Here is a 23,825-nt window from a genome sequence, read left to right as displayed (position 1 = left end):
TCTGTATTAGCTTATAAATCCTTTCCTTAAGATTGAGCAGTTTTATGTTTTCGATCAGGCTCTTTGGCATTACTCCTGTTAATGACACAATAATTAGGATTGTCCGCACTTCTGTCATTTCCCATTGTCTTCGTATCTGGTGTTCTAGATCCCTGTATTTAACAACCTATTCATTATATATTATATATTTCATTTTTATGTTGTAGTTAGTAGTTAATTATACATTATTAAATTTTTTGAATCAATGAGTAATGCAAAAGCTTTTGTAATGGTTTACAGTGCGCCCCGACTAAAAGCATCAACTCGCGCGCTTCCGAGCGATAGTAAGTCACGTTTTGTTTGAAACATCAATGTCAGTGCGGTGGTCCGCTCACGAACAGCGTATTTATTTTAGTTCATTATTTCTAAAAAGCGCGTCCTCTAAATAAAACCTGAAACAGATCGTGTATTTTTCTAATAATTTGTAAGAAAACTGGTAATTGGATTTCTAAGAAATTAACTTTTTGATTGAAAATAAATAAAGTGTAACGGGATGGCAAAATTTTAAATCGCGTCACATGTTATACACTTTTCTGGTTGGTTATGCGCAGCACGTTATAGATGAGTAAGCAAATTAGTAAAACCGACGCAAACATTGAATGGTCTAGTAACGAACGAAAATGGTAAGTAATTAAAAGCAGGTAGGCTACTTAGTTGTCTCTCTATATTATTAATTGTTATATTGAAAGAATATGAATAGGGCGCCTTCTCGATCTAATTTAAGCATTTAAACTTGTTATATTGTTTGTGATGAATTTACCAGTTACGTATTTTATTGATTATAACATCATGAATTTAAATTTTTAACAGTATTTAAATTTTCGGTATATAAATAATTCTTAAATTAGGCTTATAAATTTATAAAATCCATTCCTAATTACAACAATTTACCTGAGGTTTTCTTTTACTATACCGGAAGCTAACGTTTCATATATTAAACTTAGCTCGTTTCTTCTCTTCACTATCATACCTTCTTAAAATAATTTTTTTAATATTAAGTTAATCAATAAAATTACCTTTTTAATAATAAATTTACTTAATAATAAGAAATTATTCCAAATTAGCAAAAGACCCTATAGAAAAAATTAACAGATAAATATATAACTCGTTAAAACAATATCAAACTCAATTTTCAGATATTGATAGACTTAAATTAACAGCAAAATCCCACATTTGTATGGATCCCCAAATTATAGAATGATGATACATTGACAGAACGCAAAACACTAAATGTTTTTAATTTTTTTTTAAAAGAACTTTTAACTTATTATGTAAAACTTTCATTATATTAATGAAATTTTTCCACATAATACCTCTTTCATGAATACTCGGTAAAAATGTTTAAATCTCTCATTGTCAATATTTTCATTAAAAATCCTTCTAACTAATAAGTAGCATTTCCTTAAAAACAAGTATTTTAAAATTAGGTACTATTTTTGAAAATATAATAAATACAAATTTAATATAAAAAATTCTGTGTGATTATTATTAAATGAAAAATTATTAGAATTATGAAATGGTTTTAAAACTAAGTAATTTAATTAATTTACATTATAATTAACTTACATAAAATCTTTATACACACATCGGCACAAAAAATAGAGCACTTAACATTTTATAAGTTCAATTTCCAATAACAATCAACAATTTATTTAAAGAAAAAAAAACGGTTGTATTACCATACTACGAAAACACTTAATTTGGTAGTTTGCTAAAGAGACCTTAAATTATTGTAAAATGAAACGTTTTATTTTGTTTTTAATTGAAAAGAGAAAAAGACAAAAAGACAAAATGTCTCTTTTAAAAGAAATAATATTAAAAGGAGCAATATCACTGACATCATCTGAAGATTATATATTAGAAGACCCTATTTCTGCCTTAAGATTATGAGTAGTAATATTATTGCTTCTAGTTGTTGAAAGTAATTACTGTAGGCGCATTGGAAGATTGAAGTCAGGAAAACCAAAAACTAAAAGTTGATTATTCTCCAAGTCGTTATAAAAGAAGATGTGAAAATGTCACCCAAAGTAACATTTGACAATAAGTAATCGCTTACTTATTGTGTCTTGTAATTATTGGCAAATGATCTTGCAAATCACGTTTTTCTGAGAGAGATGGTTTCATTTTATCTTTTTTCATCTTAAAGCCCTTTGGAAAGGTTTTCCTTCGCTTGATCTCCCCTGCTTTGTTATTTGGTTTGTCGATAGAGCTTCAGCAACATCCACAGTCTTGACACAGTGAGAGTCTTGACACATTTCATATAATCAACTAGTCCAATAATCCACATTTTTGATATTTAATTTAAATTATTCTATGTTGTCTATCAATATTTCATTTAAAAATATGGTATACTTTCCACAGAGCTCTTGGAGGTCTCAAATATGGATATATAAATGAAGGTGGGGTAATATTTCTACATGAATTGAACATCATAAGAACAGTTAAGGTTTCTTTTTATTCGCAAGTTTATTATTGTAAAGATTTTTGGATCATCTACGTCCCAGAACCTTTTCTGACTTAGGCAAAATCCTGACTCATTGCAGCTAAAGATCCTAGTGGGATCATTAAGTATGTCTAACTAAAAATCATCTTCTTTTTTAATTTTGTTTCGCCATGTTTTCTTTTTCTTTTAAAGATATTTTCGGATTCCTTCTTAAATACCAGCTTTGCCCTGATATGTTATCTTTAAATCCTTTTTCATCGGATTTTTTGGCAATCATTGCAACTCTTTCTATAAGAGTATCTTTTCGTATTGGAATCCTGCATTTAACAATATTGACAACCCAGTCCTTAATACGTTTTTGCCCGTTATACGTTCTTCAGACCATCTTCCTGAGTCGATTGAGTAGCATTTTCTTTGGTATATTCGGTCCATTCGTCATATCTTCAACATACGATTCGCGCAAAACCACCCTGTTTGCCTAGCAGGGCAATCCTCGAGCGAGGAATTGAACGCTTTGGAATTCCATACTTTTAAAGAAAATTAACGGTCAAGAACTAAGTATATTCAATTTTATTAGTTTTCGACCACCAAACTTGAGCAGCAAGTTTATCATTGACATGTACTTAAAAAGGTGGTTGTAAAATATCATATTTTCATTAAAGTTATAACATCTGCATCAAATTTAAATTATGTTATGTTAAATCTGCCGATTAGATAGTTGTCGCCAAGCTTACCATCCGGTCTAGAACTAAAAATGGCCATATTTTTAAACCTAATTCGCGACCACCCATATTATTCTAAAAAAAAATATTGTTTTAACCATATATGTAATAAAAACACACTAACTTTGTTGAAAATGTTATTTTTTTACTTGCTATTTTCTGGTGCAGCACATCGTATCACTTATTCACAAGTTGACAAAATAATGTACTACCGTTGATTGATTATTTGAAATAATAAAATATTCAATCAATGGTAGTATTCTTGCGGGATAATATAAACTGATTTTTGGTGTTAATCTTTTTCTTATCCTGTAGCGGGCGCCATGTGTTATTGACGAAAAACATATATCCGAAGCAAATTGGTATGGCTTTGGCGCGAAATATGTCAATGTTTTCTTATTGTTTATATTAAAATGGTGGAAAACTAAGTAGCAGGTAACGAAGTAGCGCATTGACCCTTTTAATCTGTTTGTCTCTTTATATCTGTGGTAATAGATAAGTAGCAATATTGCTACTTATTATTACTAAGGTTTAAAGGGATGAATCCAAAATTTTAAGAATTATTGAATCTTTTGATTTTGAATTTATCTTGGTCAAGTGTTAAAGGAAATTAATACTTTATCAAGAGCAAGATAAAATTCTAAGTCCGAAGCATTTATATTCTTATTTTTATCCGTTTTTTTACGAACAAATTTTAAGCAAAGTCCAACATTTTTCACTAAGACGAAAAGTGAAATCTGATTTTATGAAATTTGTAACGTAAATGTATTTTATGTATTATTAGATACTATCAGTCATATATAAAATAAGCAGTTCAAATCATTTTGTCATATTAAATGCAAGAATCTTAGTTTTTATTCGCAAGCTTTAAGCTTTTTGTTACTTGAAGCTGAATTCAATCTTCTTATGAAAATGATTTAACTGAATGCTAATATCTTAAACTAGATAACATAAGAACAAATAAGCCATAAGAATAAAAAGCATGTTATAAAAATATTTAAAATATTCAAAACACTCTTAATTTGATTATTCGATAATTATTTATTTGTAAATTTATAATTCGACATCCACATGCATGCTCATCACAAATAACTTACATCATTTAAAAGTAGCTTATAATCAATGTAACAAGATTTTTATTAGTTTTAAATCTAATTAAATAAAAAAGAAAACTTATTTAAGAAATAGTTTCTTAGTTAGATGTTCTATCTTAATCTTATAAAGCTTAAAATATATATATCATATTTAATTATTTATACACTTTATGTATTAAGTTGGTAATTTTCACTTTTTTAAACATGATCATTAACGCAATAAAAACGATTTAAACATAGGTATTATTGCTTAGTTCAGTTCACAGGTTAATAATTGACAAGTTTGTACTATATACGTACCGTGTAAATATAGGATGTCCTGCGAAAATAGCAACAAACTTTAAGCGATGTTAGGAGAGATACGTAACATTTTTATTTGTTACAATAAAAATATTTCGTACTTATTACTTTGTTTATTAATTAAATGAATCCTGACTTAATATATGTAGGGTATTACTGCGCAGAATGCATTATTTTTTTCTATTAAAATTAAAGAACTGGAGCTCAATATCGAAAGTTGAAGTCAAGCTAGGCTACTGGACACCACACTTATAAATACATGTCTTTTACATTTTTAAGTTAAAAATAACAAAATTGATTTATACGCGAATCTGATATGTACCCAATTCATATGCAACCAGTCCAAGCTCTACAACTCACTGATCTCGACCCTCAAAATGCAGTTCTGCATTTGGCTTAAATTATTAAAATTACATCATGTAATTTGTGCTGTAATTTTAATAATCACATCTTGTTCACTGATACATTCTCTCAAAACGGTATCAATTATTTGAGAAATTCCGAATTCTTGAACGGGATTTCCAACACCGTTTTTCGGTTATTGTTGTTAGAAGATTATTGTCGTATTAGTTCTTGTGTGTTGACGGTCACTTGACATCTGCAATTCATCGACAGTTTTTACGAGACGAACTGCTTGTATTGTTGGAGAATATTCCGCTTCACAGAAAATAACAGATGTGGTTACAACATGACGGTACTCACCACAGTAGTAGAAATGTGACTATTAAAATTAGTAATATCGCTAAGTTATAACGTTAGAACATTGAATGCCTAGAATAAGCCTAGCTACAAACTATAGGCAAGGTTGTTTGAGTTCACCATCTCTCAGATAATGATGTCAAATCGACTTTTCAATTTTTCATTCAATATATAATTTTCTTAATCCAATATATATTTTTTTAATGTGTTATATTTTGTAACAGGTAAAAAATGTACTCTTTAAAAGTTTCGTTAGAGGAAAGTCCTATGTCAGAAAATCCTCTTGTAGTGGTGCTTGCGCGAAGATATTTGTGGGCATTTATCTTGAATCGCTGTAGGTTGTATGCGTCGGGAAATATGTGAGGTGGAAGCCCGTTCCACAAAGAAGATGTTCTCCAGATGAATGAGTCCCGATACAGCGACGTCCTTGGAGTAGGCAGGTGGACTCGATGTTGATGAGCCGAAACTGCTAGACGCGTCCTTCTTGCCGGAACAGCCCTGGGTGGAATCAGGCCTGCCAGCTCAGAGGAGCACTTACCGTGATAATAACGGTAGAATAAACAAAGATCGGCCACCTTTCTCCTGTGCTCCAGACTATCCAGACTCTTTGTCAGTTCTGGTTTGTCGATAAGACGAATAGCTCTCTTCTGTATAGAATCCAGCAGGTTTAAACTATGCTTGGGTGCAGAGCTCCAGACATGCGAGCAATATTCGAGGGAAGGGCGTATTTGAGCCTTATAAAGAGTCAGCAGCTATTCTGGTGTATACAGTTTTTTCGTTTTGAAAAGCACTCCAAGTTTTTTGGAAGCCGCCCTGGCTACCTCGGCAACGTGGTCATGCCAGGTCATGCCTCGACTCCCAGAAGATGTAAAGATGGTTTCATTGGAAATGTTTTCCCTGCCATAACTAGCTCCGGGCCACCAAGGTTAGTCTTCATCGTAAATACTGCAGCCTGCGTTTTTTTAGCGTTAAAACTGACCAAATTGTTATCGCCCCACTCCAAGATTGCTCTAATATCGTTGTTGGTTAAAGCTAGTTGTTGCTGCCTAAGATTCTGAGAACTTGCGGCTGTCGTTGGTTTGGCGGACTTAAATGTGGAAATAAGTGTGCTATCGTCCGCAAAGCTGTAGATTGAATTGACAGTAATTCCTAGCAAATCGTTGATATATACCAAGAAAAGGGTGGGGGATAGAATGCATCCTTGAGGGACTCCAGCGTTAATGTTAAATTTGTCGGAGAGGTATCCATCGATGGCTACTTGGATTGTTCGTTGTTTAAGAAAACTTTTGATGCAATTCAATAACGAGTTTTGTATGCCGATTGAGGAGAGCTTGGTTAGTAGTCCCTCATGCCACACTCTGTCAAATGCCTTGGAAATGTCAAGAGCGACTGAGCGGGACTCGCCGTGCTTCTCCATGGCCTCCGTCCACAAGTGTGTGACGTAGGCCAGAAGATGGCCGGTGGATTTAAGCTTTCGGAAGCCGTATTGATGATCGCTGATTAGTCCAGATGATTCCAGATATCTTAACAGTTGTTGGTTGACTCTTTCTCCATAATCTTCGATATTACTGGAACTAGTGCAATCGGGCGGTAATTGGAGGGCATCGTCTTCTTACCCTTTTTGGGTACAGCTTGCACTCGAGCAGTTTTCCAGCTTGTTGGAAATTGGCCCTGCTTATACGATGCCGTGAACAGTCTACATAAGGGAGGAGTCAATTCGTCTGCACAACGTTTTAGTATTAGGGCTGGAATTCCATCGGATCCAGAAGCTTTGTTGGTGTCTACGCTTTTAAGAATTTTATTTATAATTCGTTGGGGAAACGAATTTTCTTCCATCGATGAATTCACCCTTGGCAAATATGGCGGTGTTTTGCCTTGCGAGTGCAGAGTAGAATTGGACGCGAAGAGTTTACCCAGTAAGTTGGCTTTTTCCCTCGCTGTTACCGCGATAGAACCATCATCTGCTGTTACGGGTGGCAAGACCGACTTAGCAAATCCTTGACTAACGGCTTTCGATACCGACCAGAAAGATCTTGTTCCATTTGGGCAGTTTAGCAGTTTGTTTTTGATCCTGTTGTTGTGACTCTCTTTGCATTCATCAATAATTCGCTTGCAGCTATTTCTGGAGGCTAAAAAGTTCCTCCGATTTTCGATGGAAGGATGTTGACACCATTTGCGATATGCTGCGTTTTTAGTGTTTACTGCCTTTTTGCAATTCAGGTTGAACCATTGCTTGTTGTTTGATCTGCATTTAGTAGAAAAAGGCATATAAGCTTCCATTCCTGCCAAGATCGTCTCTGTAATTTGGTTTGCACATTCTGAGATGATATTGGTTCTAAAGCATACCTCTTTCCAATGGAATGAGCGATAAAATTCCCGAAGATGGCTCCACTCTGCTAATTTATAGTGCCATACCTTCCGCGGCATCGGAGGATCCTGCGTTTTAACCTCCAACTGACAAGAGACTGTTATCAATTTGTGGTCAGATGTTCCTAGGAGGGCATGTATTGATACTATGTACGAGTCAGGGTCTGAAGCCAAGACCAGATCTAGGAGACTCGCGAACTCGCCGTCTCGATCGGGGATTCTGGTAGGTTCCTCCACAGGCTGCGTAAGCCCGCATATGGTGGCAAATAGCTCAGCTTCTCGTCCTTCATCGTCGTTCTTGTTGCAGAAGCGCAGCCAGTTGATATTGTGAACGTTAAAATCACCCATGACGATGATTTCTGCGCTTGGGTAGTCAATTTGCAGATGGTTAATGCAATCAACCAGGTTCAAAAAGAGCCGTCTATATTGGGTGTCGCTTGGTGGTCTGTAGATACCGGAGATAAATTTCGTGGCACCACTGGCTATTATTTTGAACCACATGACGTCGAAGTCCGCAAGTTCAAGCGTTTCCTCCCGCTGGCAACTCAAATCGTTCTTGACAAATACTTCCGATCCAAAGTTTAGTCGAAATCGGGTGTGTAGATCGTATCCAGGATAAATGTTAATGTTGCCACTTTGTCTTGTTTTTCTAGATATTTTTTCATATCTGTGAAGCTAGCGCCCGATCGATATCCAGCAACCAATGATCTAGAACGTAGCATATGTCGTTTGCGAGCGACCTATTTATAGTCCGCGCCCGCTGTTATTTAATCGATATAATGCCCGTATCTCCTAAAATTCCCAAGGAATTTAAATATTTTTTTGCCCAGATATTAACAATTGATAACTTAATCGATTTATAGTGGTTATAAACTTCTACAAACTAAAGTTTTTTTGTAAAAATTACTTACGACATACACACACACATTACATTCGACTTTTTGAATGGTAAAGAAATAAAAAAGGCTGTCAAAGGATTAATTTTTTTTTTCTTTAATAAATATATAAGCGCATTTGATTCATTTGAGATCGTTGCAAACCTCTACAAACAAAAGTTTTTTGGTAAAAAATTATTGAATTGTTAGATGTTAAAAGAAAGGGCTATGTAACTCCTAACGGCTGTAAGGAAAAGTTTTATTCATATCCTTTGACAGTTTTAGCCGTTTATAACGTCTAACTCAATAATTTCTAATCAAAAAACTTTCGTTTGTACAGATTTGCAACCATCTCAAATCCGTTTATTTATTATATTTTACAGAAGAATTTTTTACAGAAGAAGTTTAATTCTAATTCTTTCGAAGTTAACCTTTTAATTTTTACAAAAAAAAACCTTAGTTTGTCGCGGTTTATACCCACTATAAACCGATTTAGTTATCCATTGTTAATATTTAGACAAAAAATTATTAAAACTCCTTTGGAATTCCAGGAGTTATGGGCATTATATTGATTAAATAATAATGGGCGCCGACTATAAATATGTTGCTGGCAAACAACATATGCTGCGTTCTCAACGTTGGTCGCTGGATATCGACCAGATCCTACTACCTTCATTTTCGCACACATTAATTTTGCGGCATTTCGGGTTCGAAAAAGCAATAAATTTGCTAGATTATAATAATATACTTAATTACACATTTTTATTAATATTTTGGTATATAATACTTAATAGATCATCTTTACAAATATGCCGTCTTTTATATTATAACCTAGAAGGATGACACCATTGACACCTAACTCGCCTGTGAAAGGAACGATTTGAATTTTCTTTTTTTTCAATGTATGTGACTCACTTCAGACCTCTTTATTATTTTTTAGCAAAAAGGGCCTTCAATGTTCTAAGATACAAAACACAGAACACAAATATACAGAAGATATAAATATATAAAACTGATAGAAATTCTTCTGACAAATCAGCTAGCGTCCTCTCGTTTGGCAACGGAAACTGTTGTAACTAATTTGACAGTTTGACGTAATTGGACCAATGAAAATGGTGAAAGGCGTGGTCAAATTAAGGCGGGAAATCAAATTTCATTTAGTTCGACAATCTTATCATTTAATCGTAATATCTAAAGCAAACGACTACTCAAAAAGATTACTCATAGAGAAAAGGGCCTTTTTTAGGTGTTAGCATCAGATATTGATCTGAACAAAAATAAAACTTTTTAGCTTTATTCTACATATCTAAATGAGTTAATTTACTGCAATAATCTACGACAGTGTACTAACAATAGTGTACGACATATCACCAATTGGACAAATGGCAATAAAACAATGTTTTTCTTTAATACATTTATTATTTAATTTTCCTGAAAAAAATTAGTTAAAATGATATTAGTTCAGTGCTAACAAAATACTTTTAAAAATTTTTAGATTAATTCTAATTTATATGTCTGTTATAATAAATTATTGTATATTATGTACCGGGTGGTGCGTCGCCGAGCAGAACATAGGAAATCCCATGTAAATTTTAAGGGAGTCAATTATTGGCTTCCCTGTACATTTTACAGAAAAAATGTAAGACAACTTTTTGAAGAGACCAATCTGGTAAACCCTTGTGCAAAGTTTCAAAAAATTTTAATAAGCGAATCTTGAATTATTCAAATAAATGTAATTGCAAAATTACCAAATTTTCGGTTCGGATTACCAATTTCTGGGCAAAATCTACGGCGTTGCCGCTGTGTGTGGAAATTTGGTGATTTAAAGAATGCAAATTAAAAATATTATTTATTATAAGTGTTTAGTGTAAATATAGTACAAAATAGTTTTGATTATTAAACGAGTTTCACTCTTTCTTTTGCTTTATAATAAATAATGCAACTCAGTTTCTACTAATTATAATAATTTATTATCTCTCTTTATTTTCTTTTCTAAAATTGAGTAATCACTGACAACATGGAATACTAAGCATGTTTATCAACAAAATATTCTCTCTGCCCCCTGTGTAGATGTTGCGCTCAATCCAAAGCAGCCAATGTTTATTCTAGTGTATTCAATGTTCTAAGGTTATAACCACCGTGTTATTTATTGGAAAAGCCATCAGTCATACTATTTAACAGGCTAGCTAGACCTTGCTTGGAAAGCGAAGGTGGACACTTAATAATTATTGCGCACATTTTATTTCATAAGTAGTATTATTTTGTTGTTAAATAAAATAATTTTTAAATTGTGGAATAGGGGTACAATAAAACTAAAGCTTCTTTAATTTATATGTCAACGTTTCGATCCTTATAAAGTTATCCTCAGGACACTACAGTGGTAAACCGATAGCACAAATTAAATTTTTGTTTTAATATAATGATAATAATTTTGTTTATAAATTGACAACTTTATAATAGGGTTATTTAAATAGGGTATTCATAAATAAATAAATTACTATAAATGAATAAATAAAGCACATAAATTCGTGACTTCTTTCTCGAACAAATAATTATAGATGTTGAATATGCTCTAAACTTTGTAGAAAATGACGATATCAAAATTCAAAAAAGGAATCAGATTATTAATATTATGTTAAATTATAATATGCATTCATCAAAAAAATCTAATCCATTAAATCAAGCCATCTCCTTAAGCACTGTAATAAGACAAAATAATTCTAAAAGACAATAACAACATTCTTATTACAAAGGCCGATGAAGGCAATGTAACGAAGGCTTTATATGGAGAGGACTATTTAAAAAAACAAAAACAGTTCTCTGATACAACCACCTATGAAGTTTTAAATAAAAATCCCACGCAATAACGATCCAAAACAAACTATGCAAAACTCTAGATAACTTGAAAAAAATTAATCATTTTATCAGATATAAATTAATAAATCCACCAAAAGCGTACTTTCTATCAAAAATCCATAAAAACGATATTCTATTTAGGTTAATCGTAAGTTTCGTATGCTCTCTCTAAAGTTTTTAGCTAATATTTTAAAATTTGCCTGAAAAACAAAAGATTTGTGGATTTTGTATAAAAAATTCATTTGAAACGGTATCTATAAGACGAATTTTGTTTTGATATCTCTTGATGTGAATGTCTTTTTACTAATACACCTACAGATTTATTGAAGAACATTATTGAAAAAAGGTGGAATCTCATTACTAAACATTGCAGTCTGTCCATTGAAAGTTTTATAGATGCTTTTAGATTTTGTGTTTGGACAATAGCTACTTCAATTCTGGTGCTCTTTTATACCAACAGATTTATGGTTTTGGAATGGGTAATTATCACCAGTTTATGCTGATATAGTTTTACTGGAACTAGAAAATTAAAGTATTTTTAAAGTACCTTTTCGTTAATCGTTTCCCGAAAGATATGTGGACCATTTTATTACATTCCTGCGGATCAGTTGGAAGTAAAAAATTTTGAATGGCTTTCATCCAAGGTTACAGTTTACTATTGAAGGCGAAAACAGCGGCAATATTTCTTCTCTTAATATTGAATTGATGAGAACGTAAACATAAAACATAATTTTGACAAATTGGTACCACAAACCCACCATTTTAAAAAGATTCCTTGGCTATCAATCAGAAAACAACTTTCAGCAGAAAATTAATATAGTAGAAAATCTAAAATCAAGAACAACAATTTAACAAATTTAAACAAGTTTTTTTGGTAAATAATAAGTATTCACACCGGCTTATATGTATAGTGCATTGTGCAATGAAAGGGACAAATTCATGTAAAATTTAGGTGCTTTTTTCTTTTTTTATTTTCCGGACACGTTGATTAACATTATTACTTGCCCGTTTTTTGCAATAAAAATGTTCTATACAAGGTATCTCAAGTAGAAACTATGACGTCACCCTATAAATTAAGATATTTTATAATTCTACGATTTATATTTTGAATACTTTTTGTATAGAATACCATATGCCTAAAGTAAGAGGTTTGTCAAATTTGACATAATAGACTAATGAAACATACACATTAAAAAATAAAAATTGATACAATATTTATTGCAACTGATATTCAATTTGTTATTAATTTACTTCAGGGCATTTTTAAAGCTAGTAAATAACTTGCAATTGCACAATTTCACTTGCGGATCGATTAGTCTAACTTCTTGTCGAATTCTTGACTTTAAATCATCAACATTATTTAGTATATTCATGTAAACTTTGCACTTTACATAGCCCCATAAGAAAAAATCTAATGGGGTTATATCTGGTGACCTTGGTGGCCACTCTTTATTAGTCCTCTTCTTTAATCCATCTATTAGGAAAAGTTGTATCAAGAAATTGTCGACAAAGTGGAGAGATGCCCCGCCCCGTCTTGTTAAAACCATATCTTACTAGGTGTACTAGGTATCTCAGCCTCTTGTAGATCAAACAACTAAAGCAGAGATAAGTTCAAACTGTAGAAAGTCTAAGTAGCTTTTTCCGTTAAAATGCGGGAAATGACAACTAATATGACAATTATATTCACAAATGCCTTGACAAACCATTAACAAGTAGGTTCTAAAATAGGCAACTACTTTCTAAGAAATCACATTAAAAATTAATGTTGACCTCATAGTTTCCACTTGAGACACCCTGTAACCAAATTTCATTGCAAAGGACTCACGCATTGAATCAAATGAATAATCATTTAAACATTAGAATACATGTTCTGTGCTTTCATACATTTATGTTTTCATTTCAGATATGTCATTCGTCTCTTACATCATATTTGATAAACCATTGACTTTAGGCATATGGTTTGCTATACAAAAAGTAGAATATATCGAAATTGTAAAATGTCATAATATACAGGGTGTTTTATTTAAAAAAATTAATGTTGACGCCATAGTTTCTACTTAAGGCACCCTGTATAGATTTTTTTTTATTTTAAAGAACGCGCAAGTGACAATACTAATCGATATGTCCAAAAAATTAAAGAGGAAAAAAATACCTGAATTTTAAATGAATTTGTTCCTTTCATCATGAATCACTGTATACAAAATAATATTTAACAACAAAATCACTAAAAACAAAAATAGCACAATTTATTTAAACTTCCATATTTGAAAGAGTGTGAGAGGTGACTTAGAGGGATCTGCCTGAGTGGCATTTTTTTCGTAATTCATAGTCCTTATGAATGACGAATAAATTCAGATAACATTTTAAAGATGTCAGTCGGTTTTTCTTAAATTTAAAAGAAAAAACCCAAAGGATCTGCGAAATGGTGTGATATATAAGATTTAATACTTGGACTGTGAGAGTGTTTATATAAGACAGACTGGCAGATATTGAAAAACAAGATGGAAACAACATCAAAGAACCATTAAATCCATGAATTTTACATCATCGTTAAAAAGACCGCTTTGGCGGAGCACGCTTTTGATAATCTTCACATAAAAAAAATGGTATCAAAATCAGTATAAAAAAATGCAAAAAGAGCGTAAATAAAAACAGAGAAAACCATTATTATTACCAGCAATTACTCAGAATCGCTATTTAAACTTGATAAACATGTTACCAAAAAGTGTAACTCTGACTCGTGTATTTTGTTTTTTTTTGTTGAACAGTATAATTATTATAAATATATTTTTAACAGAAGCATAATTATACTAAGTCAAAACAGTAAATAAAAAATATGTATATACAAATCCTCACTGGAGTTGTTAATAAAATATAATGTTGTTCTTTTGCTTTTTATGTATGTATGTTTATAATATCATTCCTGTAATATCTGTAAACAATTTATTTATTAATCTTATATCTTTATTATATTATCTTAATCATATATTGATCAATTTATAAAAAAAATCATTATAATAAAAAAAATTGTTTATAATTTTAACTTTCACCATAGTATGTATCCTAAGAATGTCTTTATAAAGGTCGAAACATCGATATATAAATTAAAGAAGATTCAATTCTATTGGACTCCTATCCCACATTCTCTCCTTTTTAACCAATTCTCAAATCGCAAAACACAATTGAGAAAATAATTTTTTAAGAGTATTGTACTACTTTTCGTTAGTTTCTCTTCACTATAAATTTTTTTAAATATATAAATAAGAAAACACTCATATTAAAAGTACATTTTCGACTCGATTTTTAGAAAAAATACCACCAGAAAGAAAATGGCTCATCATAAAAAAAAGTAGTAGAATAGTATATTAAAGCTAGAATTCACTGTAAAGTGCTAAGTATATTTTAGTATAACCTTTCATTTTAAGGAAAAGATCATATTCCACATTTAAGAGTAAACACGTAAATTCTTTATTTATTTTTATCATTAACAGATATTTGGCTATATTTAGCAACATCGTGTGTTAACAAGAACTTCCAGACTAGCTTAGAATTCTGTAAAATATGTGGCGTTTCATTTATGAGAATGTTAGTGTGAGAGCATGTACCTGTTTTTCTTCTTGCGAATGTTTTTTAGAGGCTTATTTCATTAAAAAACAATACTATACTTAAAATTTAAAAAACGCTCGTGTGTCGTCCACTTGGTAAAAATCATGCTTTATAAAAAAATCTTGTAATAGAAAATGCAAAAGTTCGTCCATTGTAGTATGTATTCGAATCATTTCAAAAAAGTTTATTCAATTACAAAGAGAAAGATTTCACTAATGTTTTCATACCCTTCATAAATTATATATTTTTTTAAGAAATGTAAAATCTATTAAATATCTATCCTTATCTAAAAATTAATCCTTCAGGGGAATTATCTGAATTGGATTGCATGGAAAATGGATCATTTAACACATTTATTCAAATGATAAAAATTAAGTTTATGAGTAAATAAGTAGTAAAAAAATAAAAACACAAAATATAATTACAATAGTATTAATTTTTTAAAAGTTACCTGGATTTAATGATTTTATTGACTTTGGTTAAATATTCATTATAATAATATATACATTACGTATATAAATTAAAAATCAGTAATTATCAAAGTTAAGATATAAGTGTTTTATTTTAATAGATAAAAAACCACAATCCTTTAAATTCATTTAGATAAGAAACTAAGCAAAGCTACTACTAATGAGTAGCCAACCTCCTAATTTTATAAAAGGCTATGCTTCTCATCGTTCCGTTATTTGAAACAATTGTAGAAATATAAAAATTTTAATAATATAAATATAATGCGACGTATCACATTTAAAATTAGAAAATGAAGGCAATTTCTGATAAACCCGAAAGTGACAGAAAACAAATGAATTTGTTAAAAAATGTGTGTTTATGTAACATATCTGTATACTAAATAAAATCATTTGTTTTGATTAAAAGTAAAGCCGTTATAAAGTGTTCTCTTTATCCAAGACAACTCGCTATAATAATACTATAATGAATTATTTTAAACTAAAAAAGAAGAACTATATTGAAATTTATTACCTACTAATTTTTTATTATTTTTTCTTCAGAAACATTTTGTAGTAAAATTGTGGTAGCGACTTTAATATCATAAATTAAAATCTTATTTTCGAACTTTGTCTTTTATTTAAATTTAGTACGAGGTTTCTGTAGGGAAGTATCTGCAACCGTTATCAAGTATAAACTATCAACAATAACCAGAGAAAAACAAACCACCGTTGGTTTGGTGGTTTGTTTTTCTCTGCAATAACTATTCTACAGGCGTATATGCTAGAGGTGTATGACATCTGGTCATACATGCAGCGCATTAGATCTTGCAGCGTCCTAACAGTAGGGGTCTCTCCAGTAGGATGTTGGGAATATTAACACTGGCCTTACTGAAGATTTCTTGATTTTACGTAATGTAAATTGTTTCTAGGAATATTTTTTGCTTCCAGTGTTGCTTATGGCACAAAATCTTTGTTTCTATCCATGTATGTAGGTTGTGGCTATTGAACCAAGCGCCTCCGGCTATTCCTGATCTGAAAACCTCTCCTGTTGAGGTCTGCTGTCGATTCTTTTTTATCCTGACTACCAATGGTCGCTTTGTCTCGTATATGGATGACTTTTCACATTCACGGCAGATTTGATATACGCAACTCTTGGTGTCTTATAGGCATACTTTGTCTTCGATACTAAAACTCGTATGGTCCTTTTCAAAGATGCCTTCCTTTTTGAAGATGTCTTGTTGCTTAAATTTCTGCCATTCGTCATTTCATTTTTATGCTCTTAATTTTCTCTAATTTTCCTTGTGCAGAATCGTTAAAAATCCTGTCGATCTTTTCTTGTTATCCTTGCCTCTTTTCTAATAGTTGTTTTTATTAGTTTGCTTGAAAACCCGTTCTGCTTTAAGTCTTTAAAAAATCTGTAGAGAAAATTTATTTTTTAGGCTGAGGAAGTTTTACTATTTAAATCGAAACTCATTTCTACGTCATATAAAGATTTGGTTTACCAGGCATTACTACGTAATAAAAATGGCATAATTGTATTAAAGAAAAACAGTTAAAAGTCAATTATATTTACTAAATAAAACTTTTATTATTTTGTATTGATTTCAGACAAGAAAAAAAATTCTTTAGATTTAAAAAAAAAATTTACAACGAAACATTCGTTAATCCCAATGATTGCTTACATTCTTCTTCGCATGCCTAAAATGAAATGACGAATGTCTTCTTGAGGAATTTTTCTAAAAGAGCGTATTGTAATTTATTTAAGGTTAAAGGAGCAGGAATACGACTTCTTAGTTTTTGCCCACGCATGTTTCAAATATATTCAATTGGGTTCGCATCTAGAATTAAAGCTGGCCAATCCAAGATAGAAATGTCTACATCGTTTAAGTATTCTTGAGTAATTCTCGCAGTGTTGGCGTTATGTGATGCATGATAATACAATACTTATTTCGATTAAAGTCAACATAAGGATCAAGCAAATCTGAGAGAATTTCATAAATGCACCTATAAGCCTACACCATAATTGGATCCCTTGGTCAACTACCCTACGATTAAAGGTATATTGTGCAAAATATTCTTGTGATCTTTGCGATACTCATGACCATCCGGATACCATAGGCTAAATCTCGAATCATCAGTAAAAAACATCGCCCCTGTTAACTTTCACCCCAGTGTTAATAGTTCCTGGCAAATTGAAAACGCATAACACGATGATGTCTAAGAAGCTTTAGCCGCTGGTCTATGAATAGCAAGAGTGGCTTCACGAAGTCTTTGTCTAAACCTGAATCCACGTTGATACGTAATTACGGATCCGTTGGGACCACGCCAATAACACACCCGATTTTGGGTCTTTTATTGGCTGATAGCAATCACGTGGTCCCAACGGATCCGCAATTACGCATCAATGTGGATTCAGGCTCACGCTCCGTTCGCTTTCCGTTGCGCACATTGGTCTTCCGGACGTGATGAAGTCGAATTTCTAGAGCTGTAGCTTGACGCTGTCGGAGACTTTGTAAGATAATAAAGCGATCATCGGGAGTGTTAGTCCTTCGTTGAAAGCCAGTTTCAGGTTGTTTAGTATAACCTCCAGTTTCCAAAAAAACGTGTATAAATACGGCGCATAGTGCTATTTAATATAGGATGATAACGTTGGGCAACATAACACACACTTTTTTTGTCTTGAGTCCACGAACATAGTAGCCACGGTTTGAGAGAAGCAGGTATATTTAGCTTAAGTAAGTATAGCAAAACTTTGAAAAACACATATTAAAAACAATAAAAACACGTACCTAATACAAAAAAAACGTGTTTATTTGTGGGTAAGTTATAAAAACAAAACAATATCACAAAACATAAAAGAAAATTAAAGAGAAAATATACAAGCTGGAAATTTAATTGCTTGAAATTGCCATATATTAGGAACGAAAAGCTGAATAAAAAAACGCTGAATATATATCTAAAGAAAGAATTTTGCGGTTTTTCAGTACAGAGCGTTGGACTGGGATGGGGTAACTGTACTATTTGCAATGAAATTTGGCGTGAAATTTGGATTTGTTTAAGATATTTTTCTTACATTACAATATACAACCTACATAGAATCGTAATTTTATAATATTTATTATGCTGTCTATTGCATAATGAAAATGAAAGCGTTATCATAAAATATAAACTCTGAAAAAAGTAGAAACATTTAAATACGATATAAAAAATAAAAATAAACTTAAGAAAAATTAATTCTTTAAATAAAAACCTCAAACAGACCTCCTTCTTTAGTTAAACAATTAGTTAGCAATATGATAAAAGTCTATTATAAAAGCCATTTCGTACTTCCAGAAGAGTTGCAATAATTTAAATTAAATTCAACAAGTATCTCTCGCAAATCATCTAAATTTATTGGCTTACTAAATTCGTGTTTGTAAATAGTCTTCTTAAGATAACCCCAGTAATAAATGTCATTTAGGGACAAATCTGGAGATCTACGAGGCCATTCAATATAGCCAGTCCCACTACTAAGGCGGAAAGGAAAAGAATTTGCTAAAAATTCTGTATAAGTATGTAAAGTGCCGTGTTAAAAACAAATAGACCGATACCAGCTCTAAATCAGGAAGTAGTTGAACAGCAGAAAGAACTTGGTTTTCCAGACACTCTATTGGTATTTTTTGGCCGTTTAATGTACTATCAATAAAAAAACGGTCCTATAATATAGTCGCCCTAAATACCAGCTCAAACATTCAATTTTTGAGGATGTGTGTAGATTAGTTTGCGTCATATTATTTGAGGGTTTATATGTGGACTGTAATTAATTATTTGTTTAAATTAAAATGGAAAATGTCGACGCCATACAGAACAGATTGCATCTACTTTTTCTCATTGTTCTCCGTTCGCCTCTGAGATCCCAGGAAGTGTTTGAGAGGCACAGTGTGGCGGTGAGAGCAATAAATTTATGAGAGGAAAAGGATAATAAAAATGAACATACCAAAGGCTGTTGATTCCTTTCTTCTATATATTTGAGCTGCCCGTCACTCCCGTTACCGGCCAGTATTTTCGATAATTTTGGCAAGGTTTTACGGAATTAGTTACTTAATTTGAGTACTAGTGAAGTATACACCAAGATGCGTCGAATACACGAAAATGGTTCCCTTTTAAGTGCTTGTCCACTCTTCTCACGTCTGGTTCCTCGTTCATTTTTAGGAGAGGAATGAGGAATTTTGGTGTTAGCGAGCAGATATATTTTTAGATATAGGGGTCATTTAAAATTTACTTAGCGAAGTGAGATTAATATAAGTATTTAAATAATTAATGCAAGTAATGCTAATACCATTACTAAACACACAGTATAATTGATAATATTTCTTGTACGTTTTGAGATTTCCTTTTGGCAGTTTTCTTTTTTAAATCAATAAGCCACGTACCGGTCACTCTAAGCTACTGTTCTTTTTGGAGGAATTCTGCAGGTCTCTTGTCATTGCCCATTGCGCATCTTCTTGGTGCATAAGATACTCTATGTGGCCAATACGAGCGAAACATAAATTTAACGAAATAATACTATTTAAGACACACACTGAGTACGGGATTGAAAAGTTCTGTGCTCATTTTCTCAAGACCAATATCGAAAAACGGAAATATTGTGTTTCTCATATAATAGGAAAAAATATTCATCTAAAAATAGAATGTCATAAAAAAAAAATAATTTTCATTTGCTTTTTCTACTGGCTTTTTCCACTGGGAAAATATTTCCTGAGTTGAAATATTTAACCATTTAACCATTTAACCATTTATACCCATATTGTTTCAAATTTTTAGTCCATACTCAGTTCCTCTCCAAAACTTCTACTTGATCGTGTTGAATCCTCTTCTAGAGTACTACAAACTATTCCTTCCACTCTTGTTTCTGGATTCTTTCGATGAAATATTCTTGCACTTTAGTATGGTATTTTTGACAATCTTGAAGACAAAAAGATTTTTCAAAATTCGTTAAAACATAAACATACTTAAAAACAAAACAAACAATATTTAAAATTGTTTTTCGCGAAATGGAATAGCAAGCCTCAATAGCAAGCTTGAAAAGTTTGCTATTTCCAATATCTGACAAACAGAGCTATTTTATTAACAGAGAACATTATAAACAGAGCTTATCGTTTTTGTTATTTTATTAGTATTTTTAAGTAATATCATTTAATAAATAATGGTTATATATTGGATTTATTGATACCATGACATTTAAACCATATAATTAAATTAAGTGAATAAGAGCTGTTATCCTAATCTTAAAATCTAGGTTGAATGAATGAATTGACGAAACAGTGGGCTGCCAAGGCAGTTGTGCATATAGGTCTCCTGATGGACCCGTCATGCCCCACCGGGGGTTACCAGAGCCCAACGGCCTTAGAGAAACCTATAAGGCTCTCTGGTCTGAAGGACTTAAAGTCGCTCGGTACACTGAAAGTGTTACCCAAGTATTTGAACCTGGCGCGCGTGAGTGCTGGGCACTCCTCGACTACATGGTCAACGGTTTCATCCTCCTCACAGCACCATCGGCATTCCGGGTTGTCCGCAATACCGATAGTATGGAGATGGCTTCTTAAGTGCCAGTGACCGGTTAAAAGACCTGTCACTAGCCGAATTTCGCGTCTTTTTAGGCGTAGTAGATTTTTGGTGAGAAAGGCAGAGGGCCCACCTATGTGCGCTTTGGCCTGTCTCATACCAAGGGACTCAGTCCATCTTCGGTGGGTCCACTTGTCCAGCAGACCCTTCATTGATGCGACCGCAACGCATTTGGCGATACCAACTATGGGTTCCGGCCCCATCGGCACATTCGCGGATCCCAGTCTGGCAAGAGAGTCCGCTTGTTCATTACCTGCATGGCCTGCATGGCCAGGTATCCAGACGAGCTGGACCCTGCATCCAACCTGTACCAGTTTTTTCAGGACTTTTATGCACTCTAGTACAAGCTTGGAGCTTACCTTTTCGGCCGTGATAGCCTTAATGGCAGCTCTGCTGTCCGAGCATATTGATACGACTGTATTGCGGTGTTCGCAGCTTAGGATTTTCTGTCCGCATTTTAATACAGCGAATACTTCGGCCTGGAAGACAGTGGCGTGCTCCCCCAGCGAGTATGCCCTACTGGTATGTGGGATCCCACCAATAAGCCCTGATCCAGCTCTGTTATTCATTCTGGAGCCATCTGTGTACCAGATGGTCCCCCTGTTTAGCAGTTCAGGTCTGTTGGAATGCTGCCACTCCTCTCTGCCTGCAATATGCGTCACGAATCCCTCGCAGTCCACAGTCACTGGAGCCATGCAGTCACTGCCCATCAGAAGGAGAGGACATTCCTGTATGGCCCGTGACCAAATTTTTGCGTGACCGGTCTCGCCAGCACGTAGTTCGCCGAGGACGTATAGCCTGTATGCAGTCCTCATTGCCTTGAATTGCACAACGAGGTCTAGAGGCGGAAGGCTCAGCAGAGTCTCAAGCGCTCTAGTTGGCGCCGTCCGCATGGAACCCGTTATGCTGAGACATGCAAGACGTTGGACTCTGTCCAGTTGTGCGCGAATTTTCGCTTTCTCAGTACATGGCCACCAAACGATAGCCCCGTATGTGAGAAGAGGTCTCACAATGCGCGAGTAGATCCAGTGGAGGATCTTAGGAGACAGACCCCAGGTATTGCCGAAAGCCCGCCTGCAGGCCCATAGCGCGCAGGTGGCCTTCTTCATTCTGGTGTCTGCATGATCATGCCAGGAGAGTTTGGGATCCAACTTGATTCCCAGAAATCGAACTGTCCTGGAGTAATGCAGCTGCTCGCCACCTAGAGATATAACAGGGGACGTGCCAGAGTTACGTCTCCTCGTGAATAGTAGGAGCTCTGCTTTTTTGGGGTTAATCCTGAGACCTCACGAGAGGCACCATGTGTCCACCATACGCAGCGCTTTCATCATAGGGCCCCGCATTAAGACGGCGTCTTTCCCTGGGCAAAGGATTACCAGATCATCAGCGTAGGCCTGTGTGTATAGGCCAGCATTGTTTAGCAGATTTATCAGGCTGTCGACCACAAGGCGCCACAAGGTAGGGGACAATACTCCTCCCTGCGGGCAGCCCCTAGCCGCCAACGTTTCGACAATCTCGTTGTTGAGCTGGGCAGATACATGACGTTTCGAGAGCATGGCCTCTATCCAGCTAACCAAACAGGGTTCTGAGCCGCAGCTCTCGAGTGCTTGGCAGATTAATGCAAAAGGGGTGTTGTCGAACGCCCCTTCCATGTCTAAAAACGCACCCAGACAGGCCTTGCCACTACCCAGAGCGCCCTCCACCTTCCTAACGAGGTGGTGTAGGGCCAGATCCGTGGATTTGCCCGCCTGATAGGCGTATTGGTGCACATGTAGTGGTTTGTTGACCAGGATGCTTTCCTTAAGGTATCGATCAATCAGCCTCTCCATCGCCTTCAGCATAAAGCTGGTAAGGCTGATAGGTCGGTACGATTTGGGATCTGTAAAATCGCTTTTTCCGGGTTTCGGAATGAAGACGACTTTCACTTGACGCCATGACTTTGGGACGTAGCCCTGAAAATCTAGGTTTTTCAGTAGATTTTGGGTAGAACAAATTTATATTTATGTAATATGTAATTTTCATGACAAATACTGATCGAATATTAAACCAAAATATTTATTGGATTCTACTTGATATATCTAATCGCACAAGTAAAACCAAAACCAACATCTAAAACCAAAGTGAATTTTTACAGAATCTCAATATAGAAATGGGATTTTATACTTAGATACAATATTTTTTGGAAATTTTTTTTTAATAAAAATATTTAAAACACTATAAGTAAAAAAAGTGTATCTGGTAAATAATTGCTGACTAGATCTGTTTCTCCTCTTTTATGCATAAAAATAAAGTATGGAAGAAACTATAATATTTGTTCATGTGCCGGGCATTTGTCGTTCTTTCGCAGGTTTATTTCGTTACAGAGAGTTGCCATCTGTAAAATTTCGGTAATATACATTTATTTCGCAAATATCTGGTCTCTTTGCATATTAAATTAATCCTTATTATTATATGATAGACACAAAATAACTATTAACCTGTTTTGGAATTTCAATTTTTCACCTGGAGTGTATTTTATTGTTCGTATTTTGATTTTTGAAATTGGCAAAGTCTTATGATTTGCTAAGTTAATTTATTATAAGATAAACCTTTAGTTTTTCTATAAGACTTTATAAATAATTATGATTTACCTTGTAATTAAAAAAATAGACGTTTTCTAATGCTATCAGTATATATATATTTCAATTTATTAGATTTTCATTGTTAGACTGTGCCCCTATGACTTTAGTTTTCGGTGCTTGTAAAGTTACAAAGTGCTTCCTTTTTTTAAG

General features: G+C 33.5%; 1 protein-coding gene across 1 annotated transcript in view; it reads left to right on the top strand.

Moving 5' to 3' along the window:
• The first annotated feature begins 348 nt into the window (after positions 1 to 348).
• LOC126737770 (CD151 antigen-like) overlaps positions 349 to 23,825 on the top strand; it is a 102,000-nt gene continuing 78,523 nt past the window's right edge. Inside the window, exon 1 of the mRNA XM_050442820.1 lies at positions 349 to 662. The gene's annotated coding sequence lies outside the window, so the exon portion shown is untranslated. The remainder of the gene's footprint in view (positions 663 to 23,825) is intronic.

The sequence above is a fragment of the Anthonomus grandis genome, chromosome 6 (assembly GCF_022605725.1).
Source record: "Anthonomus grandis grandis chromosome 6, icAntGran1.3, whole genome shotgun sequence".
Classification (NCBI taxonomy): domain Eukaryota; kingdom Metazoa; phylum Arthropoda; class Insecta; order Coleoptera; family Curculionidae; genus Anthonomus; species Anthonomus grandis.
The sequence above is the reverse complement of the archived record's forward strand: the minus strand, read 5'-3'. Positions and strand labels throughout refer to the sequence as shown.